Genomic DNA, 27939 nt, shown 5'->3' with positions numbered 1-27939 from the left:
ACTGGCAGTGTCGCTCTCTCTCCCTCGCTCTCTCGCTCCCTCCCTCCCTCCCTCCCTCCTGTTCCAATCAGTCTTTTTCTCACACTCTCCCTCTCTCTCTCTCTCTCTCTCTCTCTGTCTTTTGCTCTACTGTGTGTGTGTGTGTGTGTGTGTGTGTTTTTTTTTTTTTTCCTCTCTCCTAAACGTGGTCTGCTTGCTGATGGCAGAATGGCACTCGGAGATTTGTGCATTGTGTCTGGTTTCCTACGGGCAGGCTGACCCAGTGCCTCTAGGGACTTATCAATAGACCACTCAGAAGAGACAGAGACAGGAGAAAGGAGGAGGGGTGGGGGGGTGGGGGGGGAGAGAGAAAGAGAGAGGGAGAAAGAGAGAGAGAGAGAGAGAGAGAGAGAGAATCAATATCAAGAATAGAAGGAGCTCCGAAGCCATTTTTTTTTTTTTTTTTAAAGAAGTATCAGGACTTGGGAAGAGGGTGACAAAGAAGGTTTTTCAAAGAGGCAGTGGAGGAGGTTCTAATAAATTTGGAAGGAAACAGTTCCCTGTCTTGGGAAAAAAGGAGAACTCCTGGCTGATTAGCATTCACACCAGGTATGAGATGTTCCCTACCCCTTATCACTGTCGCAACCGAGATGGAAAAAAAGCGCTTTCCCCCCGCTTTTTGCTTTTTTTTTTTTTCCATTTTTTCTTCTCCCCCCCCCCCCCCCCCCCCCGCCTTCCCTCTCTTGCTCTGTAAGGAGCCGGAGCGAGCGTTTATTTTGGTACGTTTGGTGTCGGTGGCAGTGGGAGCGCGAGCCGTGGGCATTGGTGTGGTTGGGCGCAGGGAGAATGGAAGCAGGGCAGCGGGGAGGGGGCGGGTGGGAGAAGAGCTGGGAGTGTGTTACTGTGTCTCCTCTTTGTGCACCCCTTGGGGGGGGCTCGGGGGGGGGTGGGTGGGTTACCCAAGTTCATTTCCAGCAGGTGGATTTAGACAGGGAGTTACTTAACGCTTGACCGCCAGTTTTGAAAAAAAGGAAAGGGAAAAAAAAAAAAAAAAAAAAGACCTGCTTCCTATGTCTATTAAAGGAAGCTCCAATTTTTTCCCTCTCTCTCCTCTCTCTCTCTCTCTCTCCCTCTCTCTCCTCTCTTCCTAACCAGACAGCGGGAGGGTTTCTGGCTCCTCGCCAGCCCAAAAGCCTCTAAGTGTTTTGCACTTGTTTCAGGGAGCCCGGGGATTTTTTTCAGCATTTTCACTAGAGAACAAAGAGTTCTTTACAAAGGAAGGGGGAGAGCGAGCTTAACGCCTGAGATATGTTTTTCTATTTTTATTAGGGATATTCCGCCCCCCCCCCCCAAAAAAAAAAAAAAGAAAGAGAAGCAAAGCCCAGAATGTGTGGCAGCAACAAAATAGATTGAAAGGAAATGCAGCTCCCTTACCTCCAAATTGTAATTTGGAATTAATAAGAACAGGAATGGAAGGGGGACGAGACCAAGTGAGTTTGATATGTCGTTCTTTTCTCCCTTTTTTAAAACTCTCTCTTTAAATCCAATTGCTCTTTTGCCAACTTACCTAGCCTCTTTTTTTTTTTTTTGGCATAAAAGTTATACTGCGAACAGTTTCTGTTTACTTAAAAAAATCAAGTAACAAATTCTTACTGGAGGGGAAAAAAAAGAAGGAAATGGGGTGGTTTCGGTGAAAAAGAAATAAATGAGTGGGAACAGAAATCTTTCACTTTCTGTCACTCAGAAAAAAAGTTGGTAATGGCTTGTTGAAGCTAGGATCCTAAAATACAGATGGGGCACTAACGTCTGTGTCCACGGACCCAGCTTTTCCCTGACCATCTGTCTAAAAGTCACCTCTCATTGGCAGCTCAAATGATTAGTCGGAGCTCAGGGATTTTTTTGTTTGTTTGTTTGTTTGCTTGTTCCTCCTGTTTGGTGGGACCCTCTCTCAAATGGCTCCATTTCTCCTTCTGAGTTTAGTTCTCTCATCGAGCCCCAAATTGAGGATTTCAGGATTTCAGACCTCCTTGCACTGTAGATTTTTTGTTCTTCTGAATGTATTTCTTATAGATACACTCTTTGTCTATTTGTACGTGGAAAAGGCACACGTAATACAGAAGGGAATAATGCATCACATTTAAGGAGATGTTTAGATTGGAATTTATTGCATATAGTGCATAACATACAGGATATCTTCTCTACAGTGTCTCCTGTACAATGGTTAGGATGTTTCAGAATATATATTGTCGCAAATTCAGTAGCTTAAGGAAGTGCTTTCTTTAGCCAAATTCTGCCTGCCTTCCTTTATTGATTTGTATTTTCCTGGCTTTGACAAATTACCAATCTAAAAACTGCATCATATATCAGTGGTACAGAAAAAAAGAGAGGAAGCTGTATATTTTATCTCCCACTAAGAATCATAAGCACACAATATATAGAACTAGATCAAATTATTATAGAGTTACGACGTTTGTTTCGGGATACAGGGCATTATTACTTCAATACCTTGATTTTTATATTCATGCTGCAGGCTTCCCTCAGAAGAGGTCGTCTGTTACAGCTACATAGGTATCGCGTATGTATCTCTGGCACCGTTTTTAAGCAACATCTTTGCATTGTGTAAGTCTACACTGAGAATTAGTCCATGTACATCTCCTCATTTGATGAAGTGGGGGAAATCCAGCCTTAGGCTCTGCCTGTGCCGCTTTAGAAATGCCACTACTCTATAATAGCAAAAAGTCCTGCAGGATACAGCCCGAACCTTGCAAAAGTGAAGGGAAACCATCCACGATGAGTGAAACCGACAGTTAAAAACATAGTTTTGTTTTCATAACAGTATCTACATTGGGGGCTTGCTCCCCCTCCAGCTCCTTCAGCCAGGACCCAGGACTCTTCCCTCTCCAAATCTGTGGTGGGCACAGCTTCCCCAGCAGAAGGTGCGGGGTCGTGATGGGCTCAAGTCACCTGCTCTGAGGCCAGGTACCTTCGCTGCAGGTAACCCAGGTGCTCTGCATTTCCATGGGTAACAGCAATAGAGATATTGAGTCAAAAGTACTTAGCGGGCTCCCTAGTTTAACGTGAAATGCTTGACGGAGAGGGATGGACCACCAAAAAGAAGAGCTGGTCGTTCCGTTGGCAAACATAACAAATAGAGGAACTTTTTGGCAAATTACAAATGCCTTTCTTTTATTTTAAGTCCTTGCTTTCCTCGTTCCTCCGGAGAGTTTTCCCAGCCTCTGATGTTTTTCATGGTCTGAATGTTTTCTGTGACTTTTCTCTCTTGCTCTCTCACTCTCCAAAAAGGAAAAAAAAAAATACAGGGAAAGTAAACAAAAGAGCACAGAAATGGGACTTGGCCTTTGAAGTTTTCCATAGGATAAGCAGTCTCATTTTTTTTCTGCCTGAATCTCTCTCCTCCTCCCCCCCCCCGCCCCTCCCCCGGCCTTTTTTTTAATCTTTTAAAGGCTTTTGTGAGCATTTTATATCTGCAACCGTGGAGATGGTGACAGAAGAGGGAGGACATAACAGAGCTGAGATCTAGATTTAGCCCCCCTCAATCTCAACTAGGAGGCATCATCCAGCGGCTGTCACTGCTTCCAGAAGTAGGGAGAAAGACGATAGCTGGCTTTCGGGGACTCTTCGCGGACCTGACCTGAGAGTAGCACATTCACAGTACGGGAGAAAAGAGAGAGGGGAAAAAAAAAAAATTTAAAAAAGCGGAAAGAAAAGCTCTTTGAGCAGTAACACACTGGCTCTTTCTTCCTGCAGGCAATCCGCTCCAGCTCCTGGCGACGTGTCCTGCACTATCAGATATCATATGACTCTTTATTTGGACTCCCGTTAGCAGTATGGGCCTGTTAGGAGGCTGTTTGTTTTCTTTTCCTTTCATTTCCTTCTCCCCAGTTCCCCCCTTATTTTATGTGTGCCTGTGCGAGCGTATCCCTTTTATAATCTCTCTTTTTGTACTGAGGCTTTATAGAAAAGAAAAAAAAAAAAAACAACCTTAATCATTTCCCAGGGCTGTTTTTAATCCTCTGCCAAAATTGAAGTTCATTGTCGAGTTGTAAAAATAAATAACACCTTTCGGCTTTCTTTCTCTCTTCCACCTCTTCGTTCACCCTTCCCGGCACTTTTCAGTGCGTCCGTACACACTTGTGTATGTCCCTCCGTCTCTCCTGCCTGAGTGGGTGAAGTTGGGATACACCTGTGTCAGTCTAAGGAGGAATACAAAGCTGTCTGCTGCCGCTCCTGCCACTCGGCACCGTTCCTTTCACTTTCATAAACTTTCCTCTGTTTATTTATTTATTTCATTTGGGCACCTTCTCCACACGGAGCGTGAAAAGCTGTCAGGTAGTGATCCCTATGCTGGGCTTTTCTGTGTTTAAGCGAGCAAACGGGGGAAGTTAAGGCTGTAAGAAAATGAAATATTGTGCTGAAGGAATAGAGGATGAAGTGCGAGGTAGAAATTAGACGTGTTTTGTGTACGCCACCCATAAAAGTTTCCCGTACCAGAACGCTGGTGCCTAATAATAGGACGGAGGGAGCCAGACAGCAGCTAGCAATCGGAGGTGTATAGCCAAGTAGCCTTATGGCAGCAATATTTCTGATACAGAGTCACATTTTAGTTAAGGGAGGTGACTTTTTTCCCTATTTGTGCTGTCTTTAGCAACACCTTATTTAGATAAACACCGCTGCAAAACTTTTTGCCTGAAAATGCAAAGTCACGTTAACAGAAACAATGAATTGCTATCAAATGTATTAAATCGTCACAAGAAAAAGGGCCTGTCTTTCCAAAAGAGAGGTAATGTTTTGTTTTGATACTTTCCTATGCAATGTTTTCATTTCTGTTTTTGAACTAAGGATTTATTTGACAATTGTTAAGAATTGATTTCTAAAGGAAAAGGGGGGGGAAATCCTTAAAAACATTCCAAAATGAGCAGGTTTGAAGGGGGGAGATTGAGGTCGTTTGGGAGGAATTTAGAGTGTTTGGTTTTTTGTTTGTTTGCTTCAGTTTTGTGCAACCTGAATTGTAATATACTTTGGCAAGCAAACCAGAAAATGAGCTTTTTACACAACTTTGCTCCCTCAGTAATTACTGCTGCATTTTTGTGGAAACGCGGTGGGTTTTTTTCATCTGAATTTGGTAAGATCATCAAAGCCGAAATCCTGTTTGCACTGTAGAGACACAAAGGAGTTACTGACACTTTCCGTCAGAGGTGGATGCTTTGGCCGGCCAATCCTTCCACCAACTTGTGCTGTTCAGCAGCTGGCTGTCTGCAGGCCGATCGCCACGCTCCAGGGAAAAGTACGGGCGTATTTTGTATATGCAATTTCTATACATTTTGTGCTCATATTCCTGTTAGCGTAGCTGAAGATCTGTAAGTTTTAGCATTTCCTCTCTGGTGTATACTTGGGCCAGCGTACAAAAGCGGTCTTGTAAGTGAGGCAAATACAGACTAGAGATTTTTTTGGGTTGCGAATCCAGAAACAACTGTATTTCGCCCATACTGTAGGTGTGTTGAACCACATCGAGGTCTCCCTGCTAGGTGGTGGTGTTTCATATTTCTCATCTGACTGAGCACCTTCCCACAGAAGTCAGTGCAGGTTTTCCTGAGAAAGTGTTAATGAAAAACAGAGCTGGAACATCGGGATTTAGGGTGATCCCCTGGAATCAGTGTTGGAAACCAGACACCCCAGGTTGTGTCCTTGCTCAGCACAGCATCCCTCTGTAGCATGCGGGGCGCACTGGCTGTAGTGGAGATGCTAGAGCTGAGTTGAGATGACTCCTGCAGTCTGAAACTTTATTTGTGTGTGCCTTCAGTTCCTTCAGAAACTTACCGATATCTCTTCTTCACTCTCAACAGCAGACCATTTCTTTTTATTTAGTTTTTGCCAGTCATCTCAAGGAGAAGTAAGAGACTCTGACCAGAGACAACATTTTGAAGTTTCTCTCCTTTTCTCTTTTCCTCTAGCAGCTTGAAACCAGCTCTGTTTTAATGTTTTATGCTTAGGCACATTCATGGTTCTGAGGAAGGAACTACAGACTTTGTTGGAAGAAATTTGGTTTTGAAATAAGTGTTGCAAATATTTAAAAATTGCGTGCTGTTCATGCATGGTACGTGATGTTCACTTTTACGCTGCACACACTGCAGTGCTCTGGGCAGCCCTGGCTGTGGGTATTTATTTGTGAGCTTGTTCTGGTAGCCGCCCATGAATTTAGTTGACTTGACAATCAGTAAACAGCTCAACGGTAAGGCTGAAGTTCAAGAGCTGTGTGAGTGTGAGGCAGAAGGGTTCTTTCAAGTTTTTGGCCATTTCAGTCGATTGTTGCTCAGCACCTTTATTTAAAGAAAAAATCGTTCTCCTCCAACCTCTTTGACTTCATCTCTGCAGACTAGATTATTCTATTTCAAAGTTATTATAAGCTCAAATAATGATAAAATGCATATTTAGCTACCTCATTAAATAAATATAGCGAAGAGCTGCAGAAAGCTGAAAGCCAAGCGCTGCAGCTCATGTCTGAAAGCGTGGCTCTGGGCTGGGCAGAGAAGGCCCGGCTCATTGCTGCTGAAGTTTTGTTAGTGTAACTTGGACTCGGAATTGCACCAAAGTTGTGTTTTGACTTGGCTTAATTTCACTGCTTTCATCTGACTTTTTTTCTAAGCCAGCCCAATCCGGATCTATTCAGCGCTCGGGAGGGTGATAGCCAAGGGACAAAACAGCTTGTCTAACACATGTCTCTTTAGTGCACCAGTGTGTGGCTTGTGGGGCCTCAGACTGGATCACCACTGTCAAGAGAAATGCGTTTTCCTACAGCGTAATAAGTTGTCCTGCTGCTTTCAGATGTCAGAGATCCTCAGTTCAGCACTTGGTGAAAAGGTCTGCTCTCAGAAGAGGTTTCCCTTCCATTTAACATTTCATTAGTGCATGCAACTCATGTAAATGTGATGTAGCCAGTAGAAGGAACAAATTCTGGCTTATTTTTGCCAGGATGCATGTATTTATTCTATGTCTGTATTAATGTTGTGGCGAGATGATATTTCAACCTAAACACCGATTTCAGTGGCTTACCACTAAAAAATGAGCTGAGTTGAAATGTCAAGTAGTTGCTCCAAGCTCAGGGGTGAAGCTTGTATTATTTTGGAAAGTATGAGGAAAGTCATGGTTACTTTTTTCTTTTTTTTTTCTTTTTTAATGTGTGTTGGGCAGTCACACTAAGACAGGAGCATTTTCTGATTAACTAATTACTGAAACCCATTAATTTTTCCATTCTCATTCTATTTTTAATTTTTCGTGTTTCTTCAATACAAAATGAAAATTATAAAGAGCTAATTTCCTTAAACTAATTAGACTTACAATTTTAATCTCGCAAAACCCAGGAAATTCCAAGCGATGTTTTTTTGTAACTCTGCCATGTTGCACATGCCTCTCTCCTCTTTGAAACCCTTGTATTGGCCTTCAAAAAATCCTGGGAAAACACTCAACACTTGCCTGAGCCAGCCTTGTCGGTCCAAACTCTCCTGAACTTCTGGCACTGTTAGGCATCCAGATCCAGATTTTGTGATTTGAGCTCATCTCTTTTGAAAATAACAGCATGGAATTTCCAGGCATTTCTTTGTACGAACTTAAGATTTTTCAAATGAAATAATTAATAAATCAGGCTGATTCTGTTTCCACTGAAGCCAGCAGAAGCAGAATCCACATCCTCTGGGTAAAATTTCTCATGGCATTTTCCAAAACTTGATTTTTGCTCAGATGGCCTTTTCAGTTTTGACCATCTGGAGAGCAGTTAAGTTAGTTACATAGAATATTCTTTAGGCAGTCCTTTGAATAGGACTCCTCAGATTCTTTGACCTGTTAATCTCAACTACATATCCCATAAAGCCTACAGAGCTAGTGTGAGAAATAATTTTTCATCCCTCCTCCCAGAAAAAAAGGGTTTAGTGATGATTTCTTTGGCTGGAGAACCAGGAAATACCAGTGAAAACTCTGTGGAGGAAGATGCCAGAGTCTTCTTCAGTGAGATCAGCTGTTCTTTATATATATAATCTTTTAAAAATTATTTTTATGTATTTATTTATTTAGTGACTCTTTTTGGGGTCTTGTTGAAATATATCCCCACAATCTTCAGAAGCCACAGAAAAGTATCAGTGCCACAGTAACCCTGTACAGCTGGAGAGAGCAAAGCAGAACTGATCTGAGGCAGCCTTCCCCACTGATGACACAAGCCAGCAAGTTGGTTTCGAGCTTTAGTTTGTGCCATTGCCTGCGCATTGCTGAAGCACTGGGGTGTACCCTACAAAGAATCTTCCTCTCTGTAACCAGCGATGTTTTCCCTCCTGGTCCAATTCTCTAACTTACATTTTCATGAAATTCTCACCAAAGTCAGGGGAAATCTCTATCTGGGAAGCATGGCAAAAATGGACCCTCTCCAAGTAGAGTCTCTACTACTCATACAGTTAAAAATTCAATCCATCACTTAAAAAAAAAAATTCAAAAGAAAAAGTTGATATACAGTGGAAAGCAAAGGGGAACGTTTATTTTGCAGCCTATTCATTTTGTATTATGCTCATGTCAGACAGCGTAAGACTTCTGGTGCTTGCTTTGGAGGACCTTTGTGAGACTCTGTAGAGCTGCACAAAGCAGACTCAGCGAGTGAGATGCAATCTTGTTTCTGATCAAAACGAAGTAATGTGCCAACTAATGATGACAGAAACCTGGAGAGCTGTAGGTGCTCCCTTTTGTCAGAGATATAAAATAGAGATTCAGACCGCTGTTAAAGATTGCATAATGTTCTGGCTAAATTTCAATGAAGGTAATTATATTTGGCCTTCTTGAATTCCCTCTGAAGTATCAGTTGGGTAGAGCAATATTCACTTCCTGGCCTGAACCATACCATAAGGCTATGGAGTGAAGCAGCTGCCACTTCTCATTTCAGGGGTGGCTGTAGTCACTCAGTGCTGAGCAAAGGTACTGCTTTGCTGGTCAAAGGTTGAATAATGGCACGAGCAAACACTGCTCTTCCATATCTTCATTTGTCTCAAAATGCTGCTTATAAAAACTAACAATTTTGAGCCTTTTCCCCTCAGTAGTCTCGTGATATTTGTTAGAACTATCTCCATTTTTCAGATGGGGAAACTGAGGCACAGAGATTTTTGAGTGACTTTTCTAAGTCAACACAGCGAGTCAGTGGCAGAGCCAGGAGGGTAACCTGGAAATATGGGATCCCGGTCCCATGCTCTAACTGCTAGGAAATGCTACCCCTCTGAATGTAAGTTATTGTTATTAAGATGTGGTTTATCTTTCATGTGAGTTGCCATCTGTTATATTGCCTACTTGCTATTAGTTACGAAAGCTATTCACATTTTAAACTGTTTTGCATTCTCACAGCTACTTAAGCCCACAGTAGACTTTTTGACAATAGTAGCAGCACTTCTCAAGTGAAAGAACTGGACAAATATTAACTCATGTTTTTTTCAGTAAATTTTTGCGATGCCATAAACCCACAGTTTAGAATTAATTTAAACAGACCTTAAAAAGTTCACGTATTTGATGCGGGTTGGTTCCATATCTGTCAGTTGTACCATAGTTAAGACATGACTGTATATTCTCATAGATATGATTAAGAAGAAAGATTTCCAAGTGGTAATTTAATGTAATTGAGTCATTGATAACTTCATGTGTCTTGGGCCTAACAGCTCTGTGGCTGCTAAGATCCTTTGAACATGTAGTAGAAAAAATGTATTAATCTTGAGCTCTTAGTGATGCTTCTGGGGACCTCAATGAGCCAAGGAGAACTAGGTCAGTTTTATTGGAGGCAGTCTGGAAAAGCCCTGAGCAGAAGCTGGGGCAGGGATCGGAGCAGTAAAAGGAGAAAACGCTCTTGAAAAGTAAAAGTTGCTCTGTTTTTCTCTCTGAGTACAGATGAGTGGTAGGGGAATGCATTCATTCAGATCCTCACAACCACCATTTTTAATGCAAGCCCGGGCTTGGGAAAGGGTAACCCTCACAAACAGGGGGAAAAACTCTTGTAGCGAAAGAGGGAAGGAGTTGTCTCAAATTATCCAACATCTACGAGCGAGTGGGAACAAGAGATGAGACTGCCAAGCAGAGTCAGAGGCAGACTGGATACTGGTGCCTTTTCATCTCTGAAGATGGTCAAGCAGCAAGGGCCCTTGTGATAGTCCCATCTAGTTTCCTTCACATGATAAATCCTACTGAATTTCTTAAAGCTCTTATCTTCTGGTGAGCTAGAACATATCTTTCAGAAAGACAGGTAATCTTAAAGTCTTTAAGTAAGGGAATGACCACATATTTAAGTCAATTATTCTGAAGGTTTTAAAGTCCATTTAACTTCTTTTGAATCTGAATTTGACTGACTTCAGATATGCCTTTGTCTGATGTATTAAGGAGCCCTCTACTGTCAGAAATCTTCTCCCCATGCTCGGTATTAATAAACTTTGCTGGTTTGGCTGATTGATGGTGAATTTTTGACACCCAGAGTACAGTTTGAAGGTATGGGAAGGTGAGTAGTGGAATTTGAAGGGAGATGTGAGGAATTATTGGTGGCAGAAGAAATGGGTGAATAGAGAAGAGAAGCAGTATGCAGACACGGTGGGTTTCTTTTTCTTCCTGAGTAGATGAGGCAGAAATGAAAGAAATATGTGGGTAAAGGTGAAGAAACAGTTATAAAGAGGGAAAGAGATGGGAATATAAGAGGAAAGGTCTTGAGAATAGATACAGAAAGTAGTGTGAAAAGAGAAGCAACATAAAGCCATTAAAGGACAGAAAAGAGAAACAAACGTGGTCTGAAGTGGTCAATAAGGTCAGGACAAATGGGGAAATACCAGATTGTGTTAAGAATGTAGCGAAAAGAATAGCAGTAATTCACCTTGGGTAGTATGGACTACGGTTTCTCAAACAGTGGGTAGTTTCCTATCTCAGAGGAGGCCAGCGGGCTTAGCTCATTATGGCTTTGAAAATGTACTGCTTAATCTTCAGGTTAGAGAGGGGCTGGTACAGTTTTGAAAGGTCTGAACACATTCAGACTTTGTTAAAAAAAACTGGCCAAATTTTCTGCCCAAGGCCCCTCTGTGCTCAGGATTAAAACTCCAATGTTCAGGGCATAACGAAAGGGAGCCCTAATTAGGCGAGAGAAAGCTCTTCTGACACACATAGCTATTTTTTTTTTTTCTACCAACAAAAGAACAAAGAGGGTAAAACTTTCTTAGGGTAAGTGTACTGTTAGTTTTCTCAAGTTGTTTCTCTTCAGCCCTCTCCAGAGTGGTACCTCTCTTTGCTCTGGCGGCTGGGACATCACGATTTCGACATGTTCCTCACCCACTGTCTGCTCACGGTGCAGCCTGGAACTGGTCACTTAACCCCCTGGCTTCAGATTACTACAAACAACTCTAAAACCGGCTGGTGGTTTCCTATCTCAGTGGCAGATGAAAAGATGGGATCATCGTGGTCTGTAAAATGCCACTAAATCATTAGGCGCAAGTGGCAAGGTTGCCTTTAAACCAAAGGGCTTTCATGCAGTTCAGTATGAAGAATTCATGCATCTTCACCTCAAATGTTGTGTCATTTCTCTCCTGTCTTCTTTTACCCGTGAAATAGCTCTGATAATGCTTGTCACTGATGCTACGGGAGCACTGAGTGTGAGTGTAATGAGTTCTTTAAGCTTTGAAGGTATTAGCGTTTTCCTCTCAAATCTTGATAAAATCCTTTGGCCGAGGTAAAATTCTGGTTGGTTTCTATTAAGAAAGAAAACAATATTTTTCTAAAGGACTTTGATTTTCTTTTCAAAACACATGCCTAGTCCTAACCAATCTGGGAAAACAGAGCGAGACAAAAGATAATTTCAAAGTTGCCGTTGTAGGCCAAGCACTGAAATGATGCCAGTCTGGACCAGTCAGACTAGCTTTTAAGAAGATACGTGCTTTTAAGAAGATGCAAAAAAAAAAAGCCAGCCCTGCAAACTGGCTTTGTATGGCTGACTTGTCTCTGATTTGAATGAAGTGGGTGGAAGTAAAGTCCATGACACTCACTGCTTACTAGAAACACATATCTGAGTATTCTTGTTGATTGATGGATCACTGAGTGCCGTATTCTGACATCTTTCAAACAAGGCTATCCCCTTGCATTTGTGCGAGCAAAGAAAAAAAAAAATTACTCGGAAGGAGAAAAAAGCAAAAACTGTTGGAAACATGAAAGTAATTTCCAAAGCCATTTCTCCCTGTCGCTGGTATGAGAAGAATTTTCATACTCTTTAAGGCTATTTAAAATATACTTTGGGGCTAAAATAACAGAGAAGACAATCCAATCCATTCTCAGCCCCGAAACCACAATGGGTAACAGATCCTTGTTGCCACATCGCATCCAATGAGATAGCTTACTGGAAGAATTGGTCAAAAAACCCTCATTATTGATTGCAAAAAAAGAAAAGTAAAAGAAATGAAAATGTTCTCTTTCCCCTTCCGCTCATTCTTTTTTTAAGGCAGAAAAAAAAAACCAAAACACTCTTTTTATTGTTTAATTAAAAATAACTCTCTGGTTTTTTAAGTGATTTTAATTTCTGTGAATTTTGATTTTCCTTTTTTACATGAGATGAAATACCAGAAAGCTGTGAAAGCAGTTAAAATTTTCATTAATTTTTTTTTCATTTTTAATTCAGTATAAAAGATTATTCTCTCACTTTCTGCTGCCCTCCTGCCTCTCTTTTCCATATTCATGCAGACTCCTGGCTGACTCTGAATGGCACTTAACTGTTTCACTCATTAGAATGAGCAAGTGGCAGCTCCATAACTTTGTTGATTTAAGGTGAGATCATGGTAGGGACCACTCTGGATTCTGTAAATGACACGGCTTCTTGAAGATATTCATTGCAAAGCAAGTAAGGAATATGATAGCATCACTTCTAATCAGGATGAATATCATTGCAGTCAGCAGTAGGTGTCACAAGCTATACGGGTACATCAGGGATCTGACATGAGAACACTTGTGTTCATAATGTTTCTGTCACTTATTCAATGCACAGTCTCCGACTTCTCTATTTTGGCTTGTTTTCCACATTAGGAAAACTTGGCACAGGTAATACATCTAAATTTCTTTCATTTGTTTGAGAGATTACTTGAGGAGTTACCTATATGTATGGCACCAGTATTTGGGATTGTTCCTGTTGAAAGGCCAACACTGCTGGCTTGGTCTGAGCTAACATTTATTTCCATGGTGAGGGTACGCTTTTTTTCCAAGACACTGAATAATGATGAAATTAGGATGGTCTATGATGATGGAATTAAAAACCATAATTTTAGAATAGATGTTGATACTGTTTTGCTGTCTACCTCTAGCACCCTTCGTATTGAGCCGAATGAAATGGCAGTAACTTAAGTGGGCATTACTGACCACCAGATGGATGCAGCTGCTTTGTTTCATTCCCACCATTTTGCATTTGAGACGTTTATTTTCACTCTCTGGCTGTCAGTTATCACATGAGTTAGAATTGAAAGACTCTTTCCCAACTATAGGATCTGTAGTCATGGGTCCTCCAATCTCTCTGAGTGACTGTACTGTTTCGTTCTGTCTTCTGTAGTTTCTGTCCTCTCCAGGTAGTGTTCTGGAGATTGGCATCACCGTTTAGTCTATTTCCAAGAAATGCCAGACAAAAGAGAGGCAGAAATTTGTCCCGGTAGAATTAGAGGAAACCTTGAGTGATTTGACCCGGTCAACAACTGTCAGGAAGCATTGCCACTTGAGGAAAAGTAAATGCTTCATTATTGCTGCTAGACAGATGCACCTCCATAAAACACCTGGAAGTGGTCCACAGACCACAGACAGAACATCACTCAGGGTGATTTTTTTTAAAAATGGGGAGAGGTAGCAGACCTCATATTTTTAGACATAAATTGATCATAAACTAGAGTGAGGAAATAATCTATCGCATTTAAGTCTCATGTAGAAACCAAGTATGTTAGAAGGTGATGTCGCTTTCATCGGATGTTGACCATTGTAGGGGAAGGGCATCAGACTGCCTGACCCATAACTTTGATGAGGTGAGCTCACAGGAGAGATAACGTTACTTGTGGCAAGGCTGAAGGTGAATAAGGTAACCACAGAGTAAGCTGCTAAGGATGTGGATTGTGGGAAGCAGTACTGGTAGGAGGCAGACAGTTGGATTGATTAGGGCAGCACCGGGGGCTAGTAGTTTGCTTTCACCATCCCAGGGTGAAGTTAAACGTGCTACTGGTAGTAATGAACAATAGTTAATACAGATCAGACTCCGCCAAAGTAACAGCACTGGCATCAAGAGCAGAAAGTTTTGCAGATTTCTGTGTGTGTGCACTTGCTACTGGTGTTCCTGGTGGGTGGCTGAATCATCCTGATGGCATTCAACAGGAACCAGCTGCTGAGAATATTAAAATGCAAGCATTTATTCCTCTAGAGAGACAGTAGCATCTGCAAAGTTTTCCTGTCTTGATAGTACAGATAATCCCAGGGAGTATTCTCTAGTAGTTTTTAACTCTCAATTCATTTACACATTTTTTTTAAAGCTGTATGTGCTTTGTGTCTGCACAGAAAGGCGAGCCTAGTCTTAGATCTGAGGCCACAACTGTCCTAGGCAGGTAGTTTGCAAGCCCTCTGGTCAGGCTGAGGTACCTTAGGTGGGGAAAAGGAAACCAGGCTTTGCCTCCTTGTCCCCCCTCCAACCTTTTTATTTTTACCTTCCTCCTTTCAGGCAGAACTGCCTTGAAGGCTAGTGTACCTCAGAGCAGGAGTCCTCTGCTGAGCCACAATTCTGTAACTTCCATATCAGTGTGAGCTTTGTCTTAAAATTCACAGTGGCAGCAATTTTAAGAAATGGTTAAAATTGCAAGAAGGTGATTTAATGATCTGATAGAGTAGGATGTTCAACATACCCATTATTGTTTGTATTTGTTATTCCCAAAGAGGAACATGTTACTTCACAAGCCCGTAAGCAACCGTCCCCAGCCCTAAGCTGCTTATAGTCTAGGGGGCAACTCCAGAAAGGAAACCGAGCGCTGGCAGCTTTCGTTAACCCCATCAGGAACAGGGAGCACTCGGCACCTAGCAGGATCTGGCTTTTAGTTGGACACGGCTGTAACACCAAACATCATAACCAACACAGCTGAGGGAAGGGAAAAAGCAGATAGTAGCAACAGTGGGGGGAAAAAAAGGGCAATTTCTTCTTTGAAGTCTTTTGCCCAGCTCTGCATATTTCTTCTGCTTTCCGTAGAATATGATTTCATGTTAATAGTGTGTGAATTCACATACTAAAGGTATTTACAGGAAGGGAAAGGCAGAGATTCTGCCCGTGACATATGATGTGAGAAAAGGTGCGGGATTCTTTTAGGGAGAAAGAGAAACAGAGTTCGTTTGCAGTGCGGCTGCAGCGTTGGCACGGAGAGGAGAAACAAGCTGTAGGCAGCCAGAGCTGTGTGGCAAAAGAAAGGGTGAGGATTGTGGTTTTATTTAAGAGGGAGCATAATTTGGTGTGCTCATCACAGTAGCATTTTATTAAGGTATTTTAGCCTTTTTTAAATAGCCTTGTGTAAAATACCTGCCTAATGCCTGCAAGGCTGTGAACAGTTCGGCCCGTTTTGGAATGCTAACACATTGCCGTAAAAGAACAAACTCGCCCAAGGCAGCAAACCTGCATTCCTGCGTACACCTTTTGTCATCTCCAGTCATCCTCGGAGCCTGGCAGGGTGCGTCAACAAGTCAAGGTTTTGACAGGATCTTACAGACACAAGAGGTACTGCAAACACCACTCTACAAAGTTTATTGATAGCCTCTCTCGTGATGTGACAGGCCAAGGAAAGCTGTTGCAGGAGAGGTGACAGCAACAGCAGCACTTTATAGCCCTTCCTGATTTGAGCTTCTCCTTGGAAAGAGCTGCTGAAACCTCTTAGCAGTGTTAGACATATAGTTTAATCTCAGCGAGGCATCACGGTGATGATGCATACATCAAAGACTCTGTTGTGCTTTCCCCTTTTTGTGTGAGTTATGTTTGCTCATTTGTTTAAAAAAATAGCATAATGATTTCAATTTTAAGAGGCTTAAGCCCAAAGCTTTGGAAAGTCTTAACAAAGAATGATTTAATGAACTGGCTATTGTGTTTATTGTTGTGCTCAGCTACTTAAGTATGTCATAGGCTCTGCAATACAAACAATTAATGGTCAAGCTTCTGAGCTCAAGTGCTAAGGTCTTCTGCTTTCAGAAAAGGAGAAGTAGCATTTGAGGTCTGTTCCCACTTAAGCAGTAGTGCAATAAAACTCCAGTGGATTTAGACTAAATGCTTTGGTGTTGGATTTGTTGTTTGTTTGTTGGTACAACAAAATAAAGTAGAACTTAATCCTGAATAAGAGCAGCACTGGAAAATTTCAGGAAAATACCAAATAATACTCAGACATTTTCACCCCAGCGTTTCCTCTAAGGACACATCTCTCTGTTAAAACAGTCATAGGAAAGAAAAGATTATTGAGCTTTGCCTCAATAGTGCTGGGATGTGAGTGAGCTTTGCACAGGGAAGGTCATGCCCACCAAACTTAGGGATGGTTTGATCCACATTGCATGCCCTGACAAATCATGCTGTTAGACCGCAGGGCATCAGGCGGCTCTTAATTCAGCTCAGCTGATAGTCTGAGGTTGGTATCCATCTCAAAAGCTACGCAGCATGTATGCCAACAACTCCTGGGGACTTAGGTTCTCCAGTGCAACGTAAGCTATGAATAATCTTTAAAAAGGACCAAATCACTTTTTGCTGAAGATACTTTTGGTTTTCGGTTTTATGATTTCTAGCGTGTCAGCTAACTTCAGCTCCAGGTAAAGAAGGCAGGAAGTGTCACTTTAATGCTTCCGTATTTTGTTATGTGTACTCCATGTCTTCTGTTTTCACTGCTTATCTGCACTTTGTATTTACCACTGCAAAATGATAATGAGGAGATGGGGGTTAAAGAAAAATAATGAATTTTTAGAGCTGTTTATTGTCCTCAAACAGCATGATCCTCTAGGGCAATACCCCCCACCTAGTCTAAGCAGCCAGCAAAGAGACATTTGGACACAAATTGAGCCACTAAGAATGAAGTCAGAGCTCAGAGCTATGATAATAAATTCCATCCTGAGAAGAAAAGAAAGACTGAGACTGCCAGTGGAGGAACTGAGTATCTGCGGAACTATGACTTGGTTCTCCCTTTGCCATCTCATGGCTGAAATCAGGCTACGTCTGTGAGTTATTTACCTCTCTGGCCACAGGAAAATGAAAGCCTGAAAATCCCATCAATGCTGTCCACATGGCAAGAGCTGCCCCTTTTTCACCCCTGAGTGCTATGTCACACCTGAATAGTAAACTATACTAACTCTGCAATAAATATGATAACCACGGTTACTGCTGCATTATATTTTACTAGGAATGTTTTGTGCAACCGTTTTGGTCAAGCCCTCCACCTTTCTCTAGCCCAGTCCAGTCAATGGATGCTTCCCTGACTGTTGCCTATTCCATCGGCCTTGTAGTGTGGTAAATACATCAGCATAATGTGTACTTCCAACTTCCCTCTTCACCTCCAGTCTATTTACATTCAGTGTAATTCTTTAATTCATGCCAGCTCACTCGCAATACTCTGTCCTCAGCCTTTTGTTCTTCAGCTTTCACTCTGTGGGTGAAAGGAATAAACAGCAGCTGCTGGAACCCAGCAGCCGAAATAGTTGAGAGTTCACGTTTTGTTAAGAACAGAATCTGCAAGGATTTTTGCTCCAATCTTTTTTTTTTTTGAAGATTTAGAGAGAGTGACATACATGTGTGCTCTGGTGTGGTGACTCTTCTTTGCCCCCTGAAGCAGCAGTTGTTCATACTGCTGTTTCTAAGAGAAAACTTAAATTCAGCAAATTCAAGGGCCGCTGAAGAAGGGCTGCTGTAGCCCACAGACTTGCCTGCAGCCTGATCACTATTTTGGCCTTATCAGGAATTTTTTAAACTTCCTTTGTACCATTGGCTTTTCACAGGGAGATTTCCTTCTGTTCTGAAACTTCAGGAGTTCCCCATTTCAGGTGATTATTGTGCTCTCTCTCTAGCTGGGAAAAGGAAATGTAAACCCATGGGTAAACTTGGATCCTACAGAGAAGTGCGTTAGAACTTTCATGTGCTCTTCCAGAAGAGAGCGGCAGGGTGATCTCTGGCACCTCAGGGACACACTGTACAAATTCAATAACAAAACTGGTGAACTGTTAGTTCGGTGCTTTGCACAGGAAGGGAGTGATAGATTCAGCCCAGAGACAAATACCTACGTAGCACAGGCTTGATAGCTTCTCTTCAAATAACATTAATAACATATCGTATCCTTTCATGCTATTTTGTGGGAGAAAAAGACAAAGATACGGCTGGAAGAAGACTATCGCTCTCTAGTTTGTGGAGCAACGTTTGTCTTTATGCCTTAGAAAAGACAGAACGTTTTCTTGCATTTTAAGAGAGGAAGAAAAGGTAGTGAAGATAAACATTTTATACCCTTAAGCTCATATTTCAAAAGTGACTTCTAAAATTCCTGGTAGTATCTTTAGAAATGTGGGATTTTTGAGCAAGTGAAATTCTATTCTAGGCCCGTGGTCAGATTTATTTCAAATCCATCTCTATCTGAAACCTGGTTGTGAGCAGGTATCTGGAATTTGGCAAGTTATATTGAGACTCCTGTGAAAGTTTGGCAAGGCCCTAAACAAGGCAAATGGGGGTGGGTACTGGAGACCAGGACAAAATATTTTGTTTGTCCTTAGATGCTTTGGGTAAATCTGAGTGATCCTTCACAGAGGTTTAGCAGAGGGCTGGAGAATCCAGGAGACATAGAGCAGTTTTTGGCTTCTTGCAGCCTGTGATGTCCAAGTGCACAGAATGTTGCAAAGAATAAAGAACAAGTGAGGAAGGACATTTCTTCTCCCCTGTTTTCTCTGAAAATCTCAGTCACTCTTACAGGGTAAATTCTCCATTAGTAGCTTTCAGTTCCAGCTACAAGCTACAGAGATAGACATTTATTCAAAGATGATGAAGCCTTCATTATTTTTAGAAAGTTCATCACAGCACATTTCCTTGTACACTGTAAAGTATTTTCACAAATTAAACCTAAGCAGTTGTCAAAATAAATGAAAAAAGTATGCTCTGTGATGCTTTATCCTTTATTTATTTATATTTTGTATTGTCTGTTCAAGTGTTTGTTAATTTGAAAAATTCAGTTATTTGTGATAGGTCAGCATCCTAGCTGTTAGCTTGAATTAGCAAGATTATGTTATTTTTCTGACTAGATATGCTCCTAATAGCAAAAGTATTAGCTGAAACACGGTTATGCTTGGGCTGGAAGAACCGTGGTCACTACAGATAATCCAAAGGATTATTCCGTGATGGATTATCCTAAATGAAGGTTTTCCCAAACTGCCTGCTCTCTGAAAGGTCACGTTGCTTCTGTGCTAGACTCGGTGTCAAGCCACATTTTGGTGTTTGCAGGAGGAGGGATTCCAAAAGGAAGAGATGGAGGTGGCAGAACTGGGTGCCATGTGGTAGGCATGTCAGCGAAGGGAACGGCATGCCACACACCTGCTTTGGGGCTCTGCCGTGCCACAAGTTAACATTTTGATGAGCAATTTCCATTCTGTTGTTTTCTCTCAACACATGGGGTTCAAAAAACAGTTAAAAGAAAACTGTACCCATTTGCTCATCCCAGAAGCCTGCGATTTCAGAAGAGTGTGCCAGATTAATTTTTGCATATACAGCGTTTCAGAGTTGAAACACACGGAGGACTGTGGTTTATCTTCTGAAAAAGTAGTGCGATGGCCAAAGAAAAATAGGTGGGCATTGCTCTAACTTCATGGAATACCACTGACTGATGGTTTATAATTGTAAAAAAAAAAAAATCTTTTGCTGTAATCAAAACCTTCAGAGGTCTCTCGGTAATGATGAACACTAACCTCTTTTTTCAGCAGCTATGTCCATAAAATTACAGAAATGCAACAATCTTTTTGCTGGCTACACATCTGTAAATGACCCGCTTTCTGTAATCACCGTAGTTGAACTTGACTTCCTTTAAACTGCGGTAGGATGACAGAATATAATCTAATTATCTGCTATGTTAAAACATTTCATTTTTGTCCATACTAACTCTGTAACATCCTCTTTTGGGGGGGGACAGGGTGGGAGAGGAGAGGAGGGAGGGGAAATGGCTGCAGAATTCCATTGTCATCGCTGCAGAAGGCATGGGGGTCTCACAGAAACACTGTTACCCTGACTATGTATTTTGGTCATAAATAGGCTAGTCCTTTGCTAATTTACCCTGAGAAGTAACTGTCATGTGGTTGAGGAAAGAATTAGACTTGTATTTCCTGGTTAAACCTCTAATCTGATATTCATATAGCCGATTTGGTCATAAATTTTGGCTACTGAGAATTTTCTGGCTTGCGGTAGGCCTATATCTGTGTAATTGGAAAACAGAAGAGATTCTCTCACTTTAATCTGACGCTTATCTCCATCCTCCTTAAGGCAGGAGAAACGCCAAGGGATTTAGCATCTTCCTTCTTTTCTTGCAACCTACTGAGACTAACTATGGTTAGAAGCTCTTCTTGATGCATTTTATAGCAGGATGTCCATGCTGCTAGAAACCTTTTGTTGCTGAAGTCTGAAGCATTAAATCATTCAATAACCCCTTATTTTTTGTCTTCCAGGAGAGCGTTAGCTTGTAAAAAGTGACATGATCAACACAAAAGTCAGCCTCTGACATGCCCTTTCACCCACAGATCATGTTCGTGCATTCGCTACTAGAGCAGTTTAAAGGTTTTCAGTAACCTTATAATAGAGTTAATTTCACTGGTCCCTTTCAAGGGGTCCACTTGATTATATACCAGTAAAGAGGGATGGTATTTGAGAATGGTTGATACACTCACAGTTTTTGTAAGCAAAAACCTTGATGAGTTCCTCCACAGTCAGTCTCCTTGGGCTAAAATTTCAACCTATTACATGGGGATTTAGCCACTCATTTCCCATAAACATCAATGGGAGTCATGTGGCTAAATCCCTGTGCAACACATTGAAAACGTATTCCCTTATGTTTAAACTCATTTCGATGCAGATGCTTTCTTCTGCAAGAAACAAGTGAAACGAAGAAGCCATTTATTTCTTTCATTTGTCTGCCCCAGATCACCAAACCCCCAAATTATCTTCTCTTCTGCCTAGGTACCAGAGTGTCCCGCAGGATTTGCTGAATCTGTGTGTGACACTAAGTTAGAGGCCAAGCTTCAAGACATTAGGACAATGGATGCTAATTTGTATTTATTACCTACTCATGTGTGGGGAAAATTGGACAGATGACAGGCTGTGCCTTCACCCATGAGAACAAGATTTCTCATTTCTCTCAGTTCTCCATCACCTGCTGTATTACATGTTAAAGGAGGGACCACATGCTGCTTTTGGTGGATTGAACTAGTGACCTTTGACTACAAGTTACAGTGTAGGATCGCTACTTGGCTCTTGGTTGATGTGTGCTTTGTGATACTCTCCCACAAGGTTAATGGATCTGCCATGATCGCGATACAGAGATTCTACTTTACTCACTTCCTTAGTGAGGAAGAGGGTCTTTTAGACTAATTGTTGGAGGGAGGGGAAATGAAAGGCTATCAGGACGTAGGCACAAATGTGAATATACTATTTCAAAATCATCAGGCATGATTTTCAATAATGGCATATGTGTGTTAAGATGCAATTTTGTGCCTGGAAAGAATTGTGTTCATTATAAATGGCAGGTGCTTTTAAAGCGTTTAAATATTGCATTTTCTATTTCCACCTGCACACCAGGTAACTGGGTATTAATATGCTACTAGTTGAGCCCATGATTCATTGCAGGTGCAGTGCTTGGGAAATCAAGGATTGCATTGAGGTCCTGATGAAAATCATGCCCTCAGGCACATCTGAGCTCCATTTTGATCAACAAGCCAAAAATAAGACTTTTATTTCAATTACAGTTCGTCTGATTTTGAACTTAATGATGCAACTCGAAGTCTATTGGCTTAGCTCCTGAGACCCAGGAAGGAGGATGTCTGGGACCTTGTCTATTCAGTGGAATAGAGGTTCCCATTAAATTCACTCTGATCTCATTACCTGTCTTTTATTTGGTCAGAAGCTCTATTTTTGCTCTTCCTGGCCTTATTGAATCTGTTGTTGATTCATTGTGCAGACTTGGTATTAATGAAAAAGACTGCCTCACTCAGGTCTCTCCGGAGGGTGAGATTTTCCATAGCCCTGTGTCTGTACCACACGTTGGAAGCACAGACTCTGATGGTTTGCCTTGTGAAACTAGATTCGAGCAGAGCTTTATTAATAGGCTGATGAGATATATCGGCTTGGCGAGGCTGCCTGCCTCCATAATGAGCGAGGGCTGTATTTTACTTTCCTTAACGAATAGAAAAATCCTCAGCGATGCCTTTCCTGTCCCCCTGCTATCCCCGCTCTACATTCCTCTTTCAAAGACCTCTTTAAAGGTCTCTATTATCCCAGCTGCCTTTAGGTGTCACTCGAAGCTTTGGGTTCCTCCTGTTCATCCTGCCCTTTGTGTGCTGAGCCCTGCCCTGCCAGTCAGCTGCCCCAGCAGCCGGGGGGCCCACTGGTCACCCCTCAGCTACTGCCTCCCTCGCTTCGTGTTTGCACCGGTTGTCCGCATTAGTTGCACATCATTACGTTTCAGCATTTAAATAGCATTGAAGAAATGAGAGTAATTCATTTTGGTAGCTTTACTAGTTTTAAGGAAAGCTGGATGTCAAAGGCTACACCTGCATTACTGGATTGGAAACTCTGCTGCAGGAGAACACAGTTGTCCTAAAATACGTCATGGGCAGAAGACTGGTATTTTCAACTTGCGTAAGAGTGGAAGGGCTGACTTCCATCCTGCTTCTGTCAGGCATCGTCAAGCTGTCCTAGCTCATTTCACTACTAGACTTCAGGAACTGTTAATCTGGCCTTTTCCATTTCGAGATGGATCTGAACATTTTTGAGTGGGCCAAGTACTGTCTTGGCCTTCTGACGAAGCTTAGGTTGCTCATATGGTAAATCATTAATTTGGAGACTATATTCTGCCTTTGCTGGGAGTTAAGAGTGGTGTTCTAATAGCTTCCTTCCATCTGGAACAGTCATAAACCAGATGGATAAAGGATTGGCACCACTTATTTTGAGTCTTTACCCAATTCACCCTGTGTAAAGGGACCTTGCAATATTTCCCAGACAATTGTTGCACATATCCAGAATCACAAGTGAAAAATATCAGGATCAGATGTGTGGGCTGCCACTTGGGGAAAGTTTTGGAGAGGTGAGCAGTAAAAATTATACCTTCCTTTAGCAATATTATATTGGAGTCCATGATTAGGAACCATATGTAAGATTGTTTTGTACCTAAGAATTATTTGAAAATGTAATCGTCTAGTTGGAATTCCAAAGTTTATGGCACCTTGGGTTAAGCCAGTTCAATGCAGAATTTATTTCTTAAATAGAATGAGAAGAGATAGGTTTTCAAGGATGTTGTGCATAAAGATCTTGGCATCTTGTCTTACTAGATCCATTATCTTCCTTCCTGTTTTCATGAAAATAAATTCATCACACTGCATTTCAGTACATTCCTTTAATATGATTTAGTAAGAATGAGAATATTGCCAGAAACTAGAAGTTGCACCTATATTTATTTATTTTGTTAAATTAGAAATATTAATATTTTCATTAGTGAATCGCTAGAAGGAACAAGTCAAGCCGTTATGGTGTGTTGCAAATAGCATTTATTATAGAGAGTGTTTTCATTTACAACATATCTTTAAAGAACTGCTCTTTGGCCCAGACCATACTGTAGTCTTTAGGTATTGCTTTGGAAGCACTTCTGCTGCTGCTGAATACCAGAACAGACACATAATGGCAGCCTATTTTATTTTGGCTTAAAAAAAGTGGGGGGGAGGGGTGGGGAGATAATTTGAGGGAGACTGTAAAATTCAGGTGACAGAATTGCAAGGTTCACAGTGGCTTCTTATGCGTACCAGAGAAGCACAAGAAGGGGAGCAGGAAGGTGAGCGTGCCTAAATGGACAAAGATGTAAGAGGTTGTTCAAGCCAAACAAATGCTTTTTACTAAGCACAAGTCTAGGCCAAGCAGAACCGTAAGAAAGGTTTATAAATCTCAGATAAAAGTTACAGAAAAAAGGATGCAACAGTGGTTGGAAAAGCAATGAGCAAACCCATAGAAAGACATAGCTTCTGTACTTGAGCTTGAGAGACTAAGGGGGGAATAGATAAGATATCTATGAAAGAAGAGAGGAAACATTTAAGGATAGGAATACGGCAATGTTGTAAATAATTTATTTTCATTTGTCATCATTGTATATATTGGAGGAGCCCTTTATGATTTGCAGCTGAGTAAGATCCTCTTTAGACCACTTTCACAGACAACGTGTGGAAAAAGGAAAAAACAAATAGTGACATATCATCCAGGGTCATGTTGCATATGAATCCTAGAGCATTCAGGGAACTGAGAAGAAGGTGTTGGTGCTCCTAGCCAAAAAAAAAAAAAGCAATCTGTTCTTAAAATTAGCTGGAGAAACAGGGAGATTCAAAGGTTGCTCTATTACTTTGAAAGACCAAGTGGTCATCTTATGAATGAATTTAGCAAACCTTGCTTCAGTAGTTTGTAAGTTGTTTACCATTATAGTTAAAACCATAAAGAATTTTTTGCAGGCTGATTAGTCTTCACTGGCTCCTTCCAGTTGCTTGGAAGAATTTGTCTGTGCCCGAGCGCTTCAGTGTCTAATGCCTCCTGTCCTGAACAGACCATCCCTCTCGTCCTGGGTGTCATCTCTACAGAAGGGCACCTTTCCAAGCACCACATGCCAGGAGGTTCTGCCGGTTCCTGCTACCAGCTAGGTGCTGGTCTGTGAAGCAGTAATTGGCAGCTAGCATTGCGTATTGCATCCAGGATCCATTTCCTACAATATCCATGAGGATAGAAGAGATGGGACAAATGTTTTCACTACAGAAGTTAATAATTCAGTCCAGTCTGTCTTTGTGGTTTCACAGTAAGGACTGTGTTAGAAGAGCCAGTTCCTTTTAGCAGTTTCTCCCTGAAATGTGCTGGAATGTGATGTGTTCAGATGAAATCCTTTGTGCTAGCACCTCACTCTCTTCATCTTCTGCCAGTCCCAAATTGCAGATTTGTCTCATGAAAGATGCTAAATTGAGGTATTGGGTCAAGAAATGTATCCCTTAGAGTAACTCATTAGAAAACACTTAAAATACAGCTGTGCCTCCTGTTACGAAATCAAATGAAACTAAACTATAAAAAAAATTATAAGAAAACAAAAGCACCAAAGTAATAAGCAGAAACATATTGGCATTCAACGTTCGTTCACCTGACCCTCATAATATGGAAATACACAATTTAATCAGTTATTTACAAACTGCAGAAGAGAACACAACCTGTTAACAGCGGTAGTCCAGTTTCCCTATTGCCATGTTATTAAATGATCTTTAAGGACCCTTCCAGCCCAGACCATTTTGTGATTCTGTGTTCGTAGCACCGGTACAAAAGAGAGTGTAAAATTCAGAGTTGCACCTAGTATTTGCTACTAACTCCTTAAATTGGTGCTGGAAGAACGCCAAAAACTCTGCCTGAACAAGGGACCAGCAGGAAATTAACAGCTTTTCTCTCTTAAAATGCCAGGACTATAGAAGCTGCATACCCAGTACTGTGGTTCTCAACTTTCTGAAGGCACATGGGCTGCTTTTTGGTATTCGTCTCAATCATTCAGAATATTAAAGTTACATTAGTCTGGCGGCCATCTTGCCTTTTGCCATTTTGGTTTAGTACATCTTTAGTCATCTGTTGCAACCTAGAAAAATTAGAAACAAAAGGCCTGATCCTGCTCAGAGGGGAAGTGTCACTGGTGTCAGTGAGACTACCAAAATAAGAAAGGCCTGTGAGGATTAGGCTCTGGGTATTCATACCAACTGAAAATAGGTTGGAATTCCATTCAAATTGTCAGACACTGGTGGCAGCTAGAGCTGCTTGATTTTGAAACGTAACATCTTCTGACCTGCCTGTTTTAGAGGCACTTTTGTGGCCCCATAGCAAAGCTTTCAAGGCCCAGTATCTTGCTCCAGCACCAGTCCAAGATTATGATCCAAAAAAAAAAAAAACACCACCCCCACCAAAAAAAAAAAACCCAACCAATTCTCTCTGCCTCAACGCAACAAAACAGTGCAGAAACAGTCTTGCAGAATGATATCTGCCATTCAGAGGAACAAAAGGCTGAACCGGGAAGGTCGTCATTTTGGCTTTTCTTGCTTATGCTTGCCTGATTTCTAACCTTAGTATTAACATGAAGCATAGCTATTTTGCTTATCTGTTTTCTGTGAGCGTTGGTATTATCTTAAAAGAATTGCTAATGCCTTACAAAAGTGTTTTCGTGGCTCACCCTAATGATCAGTATGTTGGAAATAGGGATCTTAAAACATGGATTACTGATTTGATCTTTTGGCCCAATTGCGACCTTTCTAGATAATCTCTAATGCAACAGGCATTAAAAAAATACAGCATGTGATAACAGGGGCTGCCTAGTTACTCCATAGCAGAGCTACGAAGAACTCTGTGTTTTCGCATTTCAAACGTTGGCAAAGATATAATGCCATATATGCCAAATTTCAAACATGATGGAATTTTGCTTTTGTGCCCAGGAATAAAACAGCCTAAGGTACCGACTAATAGAAAATTTGATGGTGGGAGGACACCCCAAGAGCCTTGGATGCTATCTTTTGCTAGACTTTAGACATTAGCAAATATTGTCTAATGACTACAGCAGGATAAAGAGTTCTCTGAACTTTTTGCTCCGAGAACTGAAAAAAAATAAGCATCTGACATTAAATAGAGCAATAAAAATACCTTCTCGAACTATCCTAATTTGACAGATCTCGACTAAAAGTAAATGAAATAGCTGAAATGCCAATCCCTGACAAAAATGGAGGAGAGATGTTAGAATGAAAAAATGTATCATCTAAATTAATAATTGCTCTCTCTGTTATTAAAATTGAAAAGTCAAGTTAGTTTACTCCTGTATCATTCAGCTGTTAGCTTACTTAATAGACCAACGCAGAAGTTTTCCAAATTTCTCTCAATTTTACAAAACACCAGTTCATTGCTGCAACCTGGAGTGAAGCTGTTTACAGCTCTGTGCTAAGTAGAAAGTTCAAATCAATTATTGTCCATTAGAGTTAGGTATAACTGATGAAATATCCCCAGAGGAGTATTGTAAATGTATCAAGATGTCCTCCCCCATTACAGAAATGGGGAGGCATGGTGAATTACTTACCTTCTCTCTTACACTTAATGTCTCTGAAATGCTGCCAGGCAAAAAAAAGGCTTATCTTGTCTCTCTGGGTTTAAGAGAGGTCTATGCTGTAGTCTGGGATACACGGGAGGAAAAAAAGGTAGTAGTACTGAGGGCAGACCCACATTAAGTTTTATTCCCAGGCAGGACCAAGAACAAAAAGAAAATGGAGAAAAGCTACTCAACAACCTACAGTGGATTCAAAATATATGCAGGAAATATCTGATCCAAAAATCAGTACTAGGGAGTTTTTTATAATGTAACTGAAATTTTTGTGCAGTGAGCTATATAATAAATTCACTCATTAAAATGTACACTGAAATAGCATTGGGGCAGAACATACAAACAATAGAAACCAAGAAATCCATGCTTAAGGATGTCTCCAAATGCCAAAGCACAGTGAGCGTGGTATTGAGAGTAGCTAGCATTCACTATTTGTCTCCATCAGGAAAAAACCCTTCAGCCTCCTTCTCACTTGCTATCCATCTGGTTCCAGGACTTTACTTGAAGTTGTAAAGAAATAGGGAAAGACAGGGTTCTTGCACCAAGGGAGCATCATTTTTTA

General features: G+C 41.3%; 1 protein-coding gene across 14 annotated transcripts in view; it reads left to right on the top strand.

Moving 5' to 3' along the window:
- The window catches only part of ZBTB20 (zinc finger and BTB domain containing 20), a 487426-nt gene that overhangs the window by 395693 nt on the left and 63794 nt on the right, over positions 1 to 27939 (top strand). The window contains exon 1 of one of the 14 annotated variants that reach the window (XM_063351388.1): positions 510 to 588. The exons of the other annotated variants lie outside the window; for them this stretch is intronic. The gene's annotated coding sequence lies outside the window, so the exon portion shown is untranslated. Of the gene's footprint in view, positions 1 to 509; positions 589 to 27939 lie in introns of those variants that run through there. 14 annotated transcript variants of the gene reach the window in all.

The sequence above is a fragment of the Chroicocephalus ridibundus genome, chromosome 1, assembly GCF_963924245.1.
Source record: "Chroicocephalus ridibundus chromosome 1, bChrRid1.1, whole genome shotgun sequence".
Taxonomy (NCBI): domain Eukaryota; kingdom Metazoa; phylum Chordata; class Aves; order Charadriiformes; family Laridae; genus Chroicocephalus; species Chroicocephalus ridibundus.
This window is presented reverse-complemented; position numbering and strand designations above follow the sequence as displayed.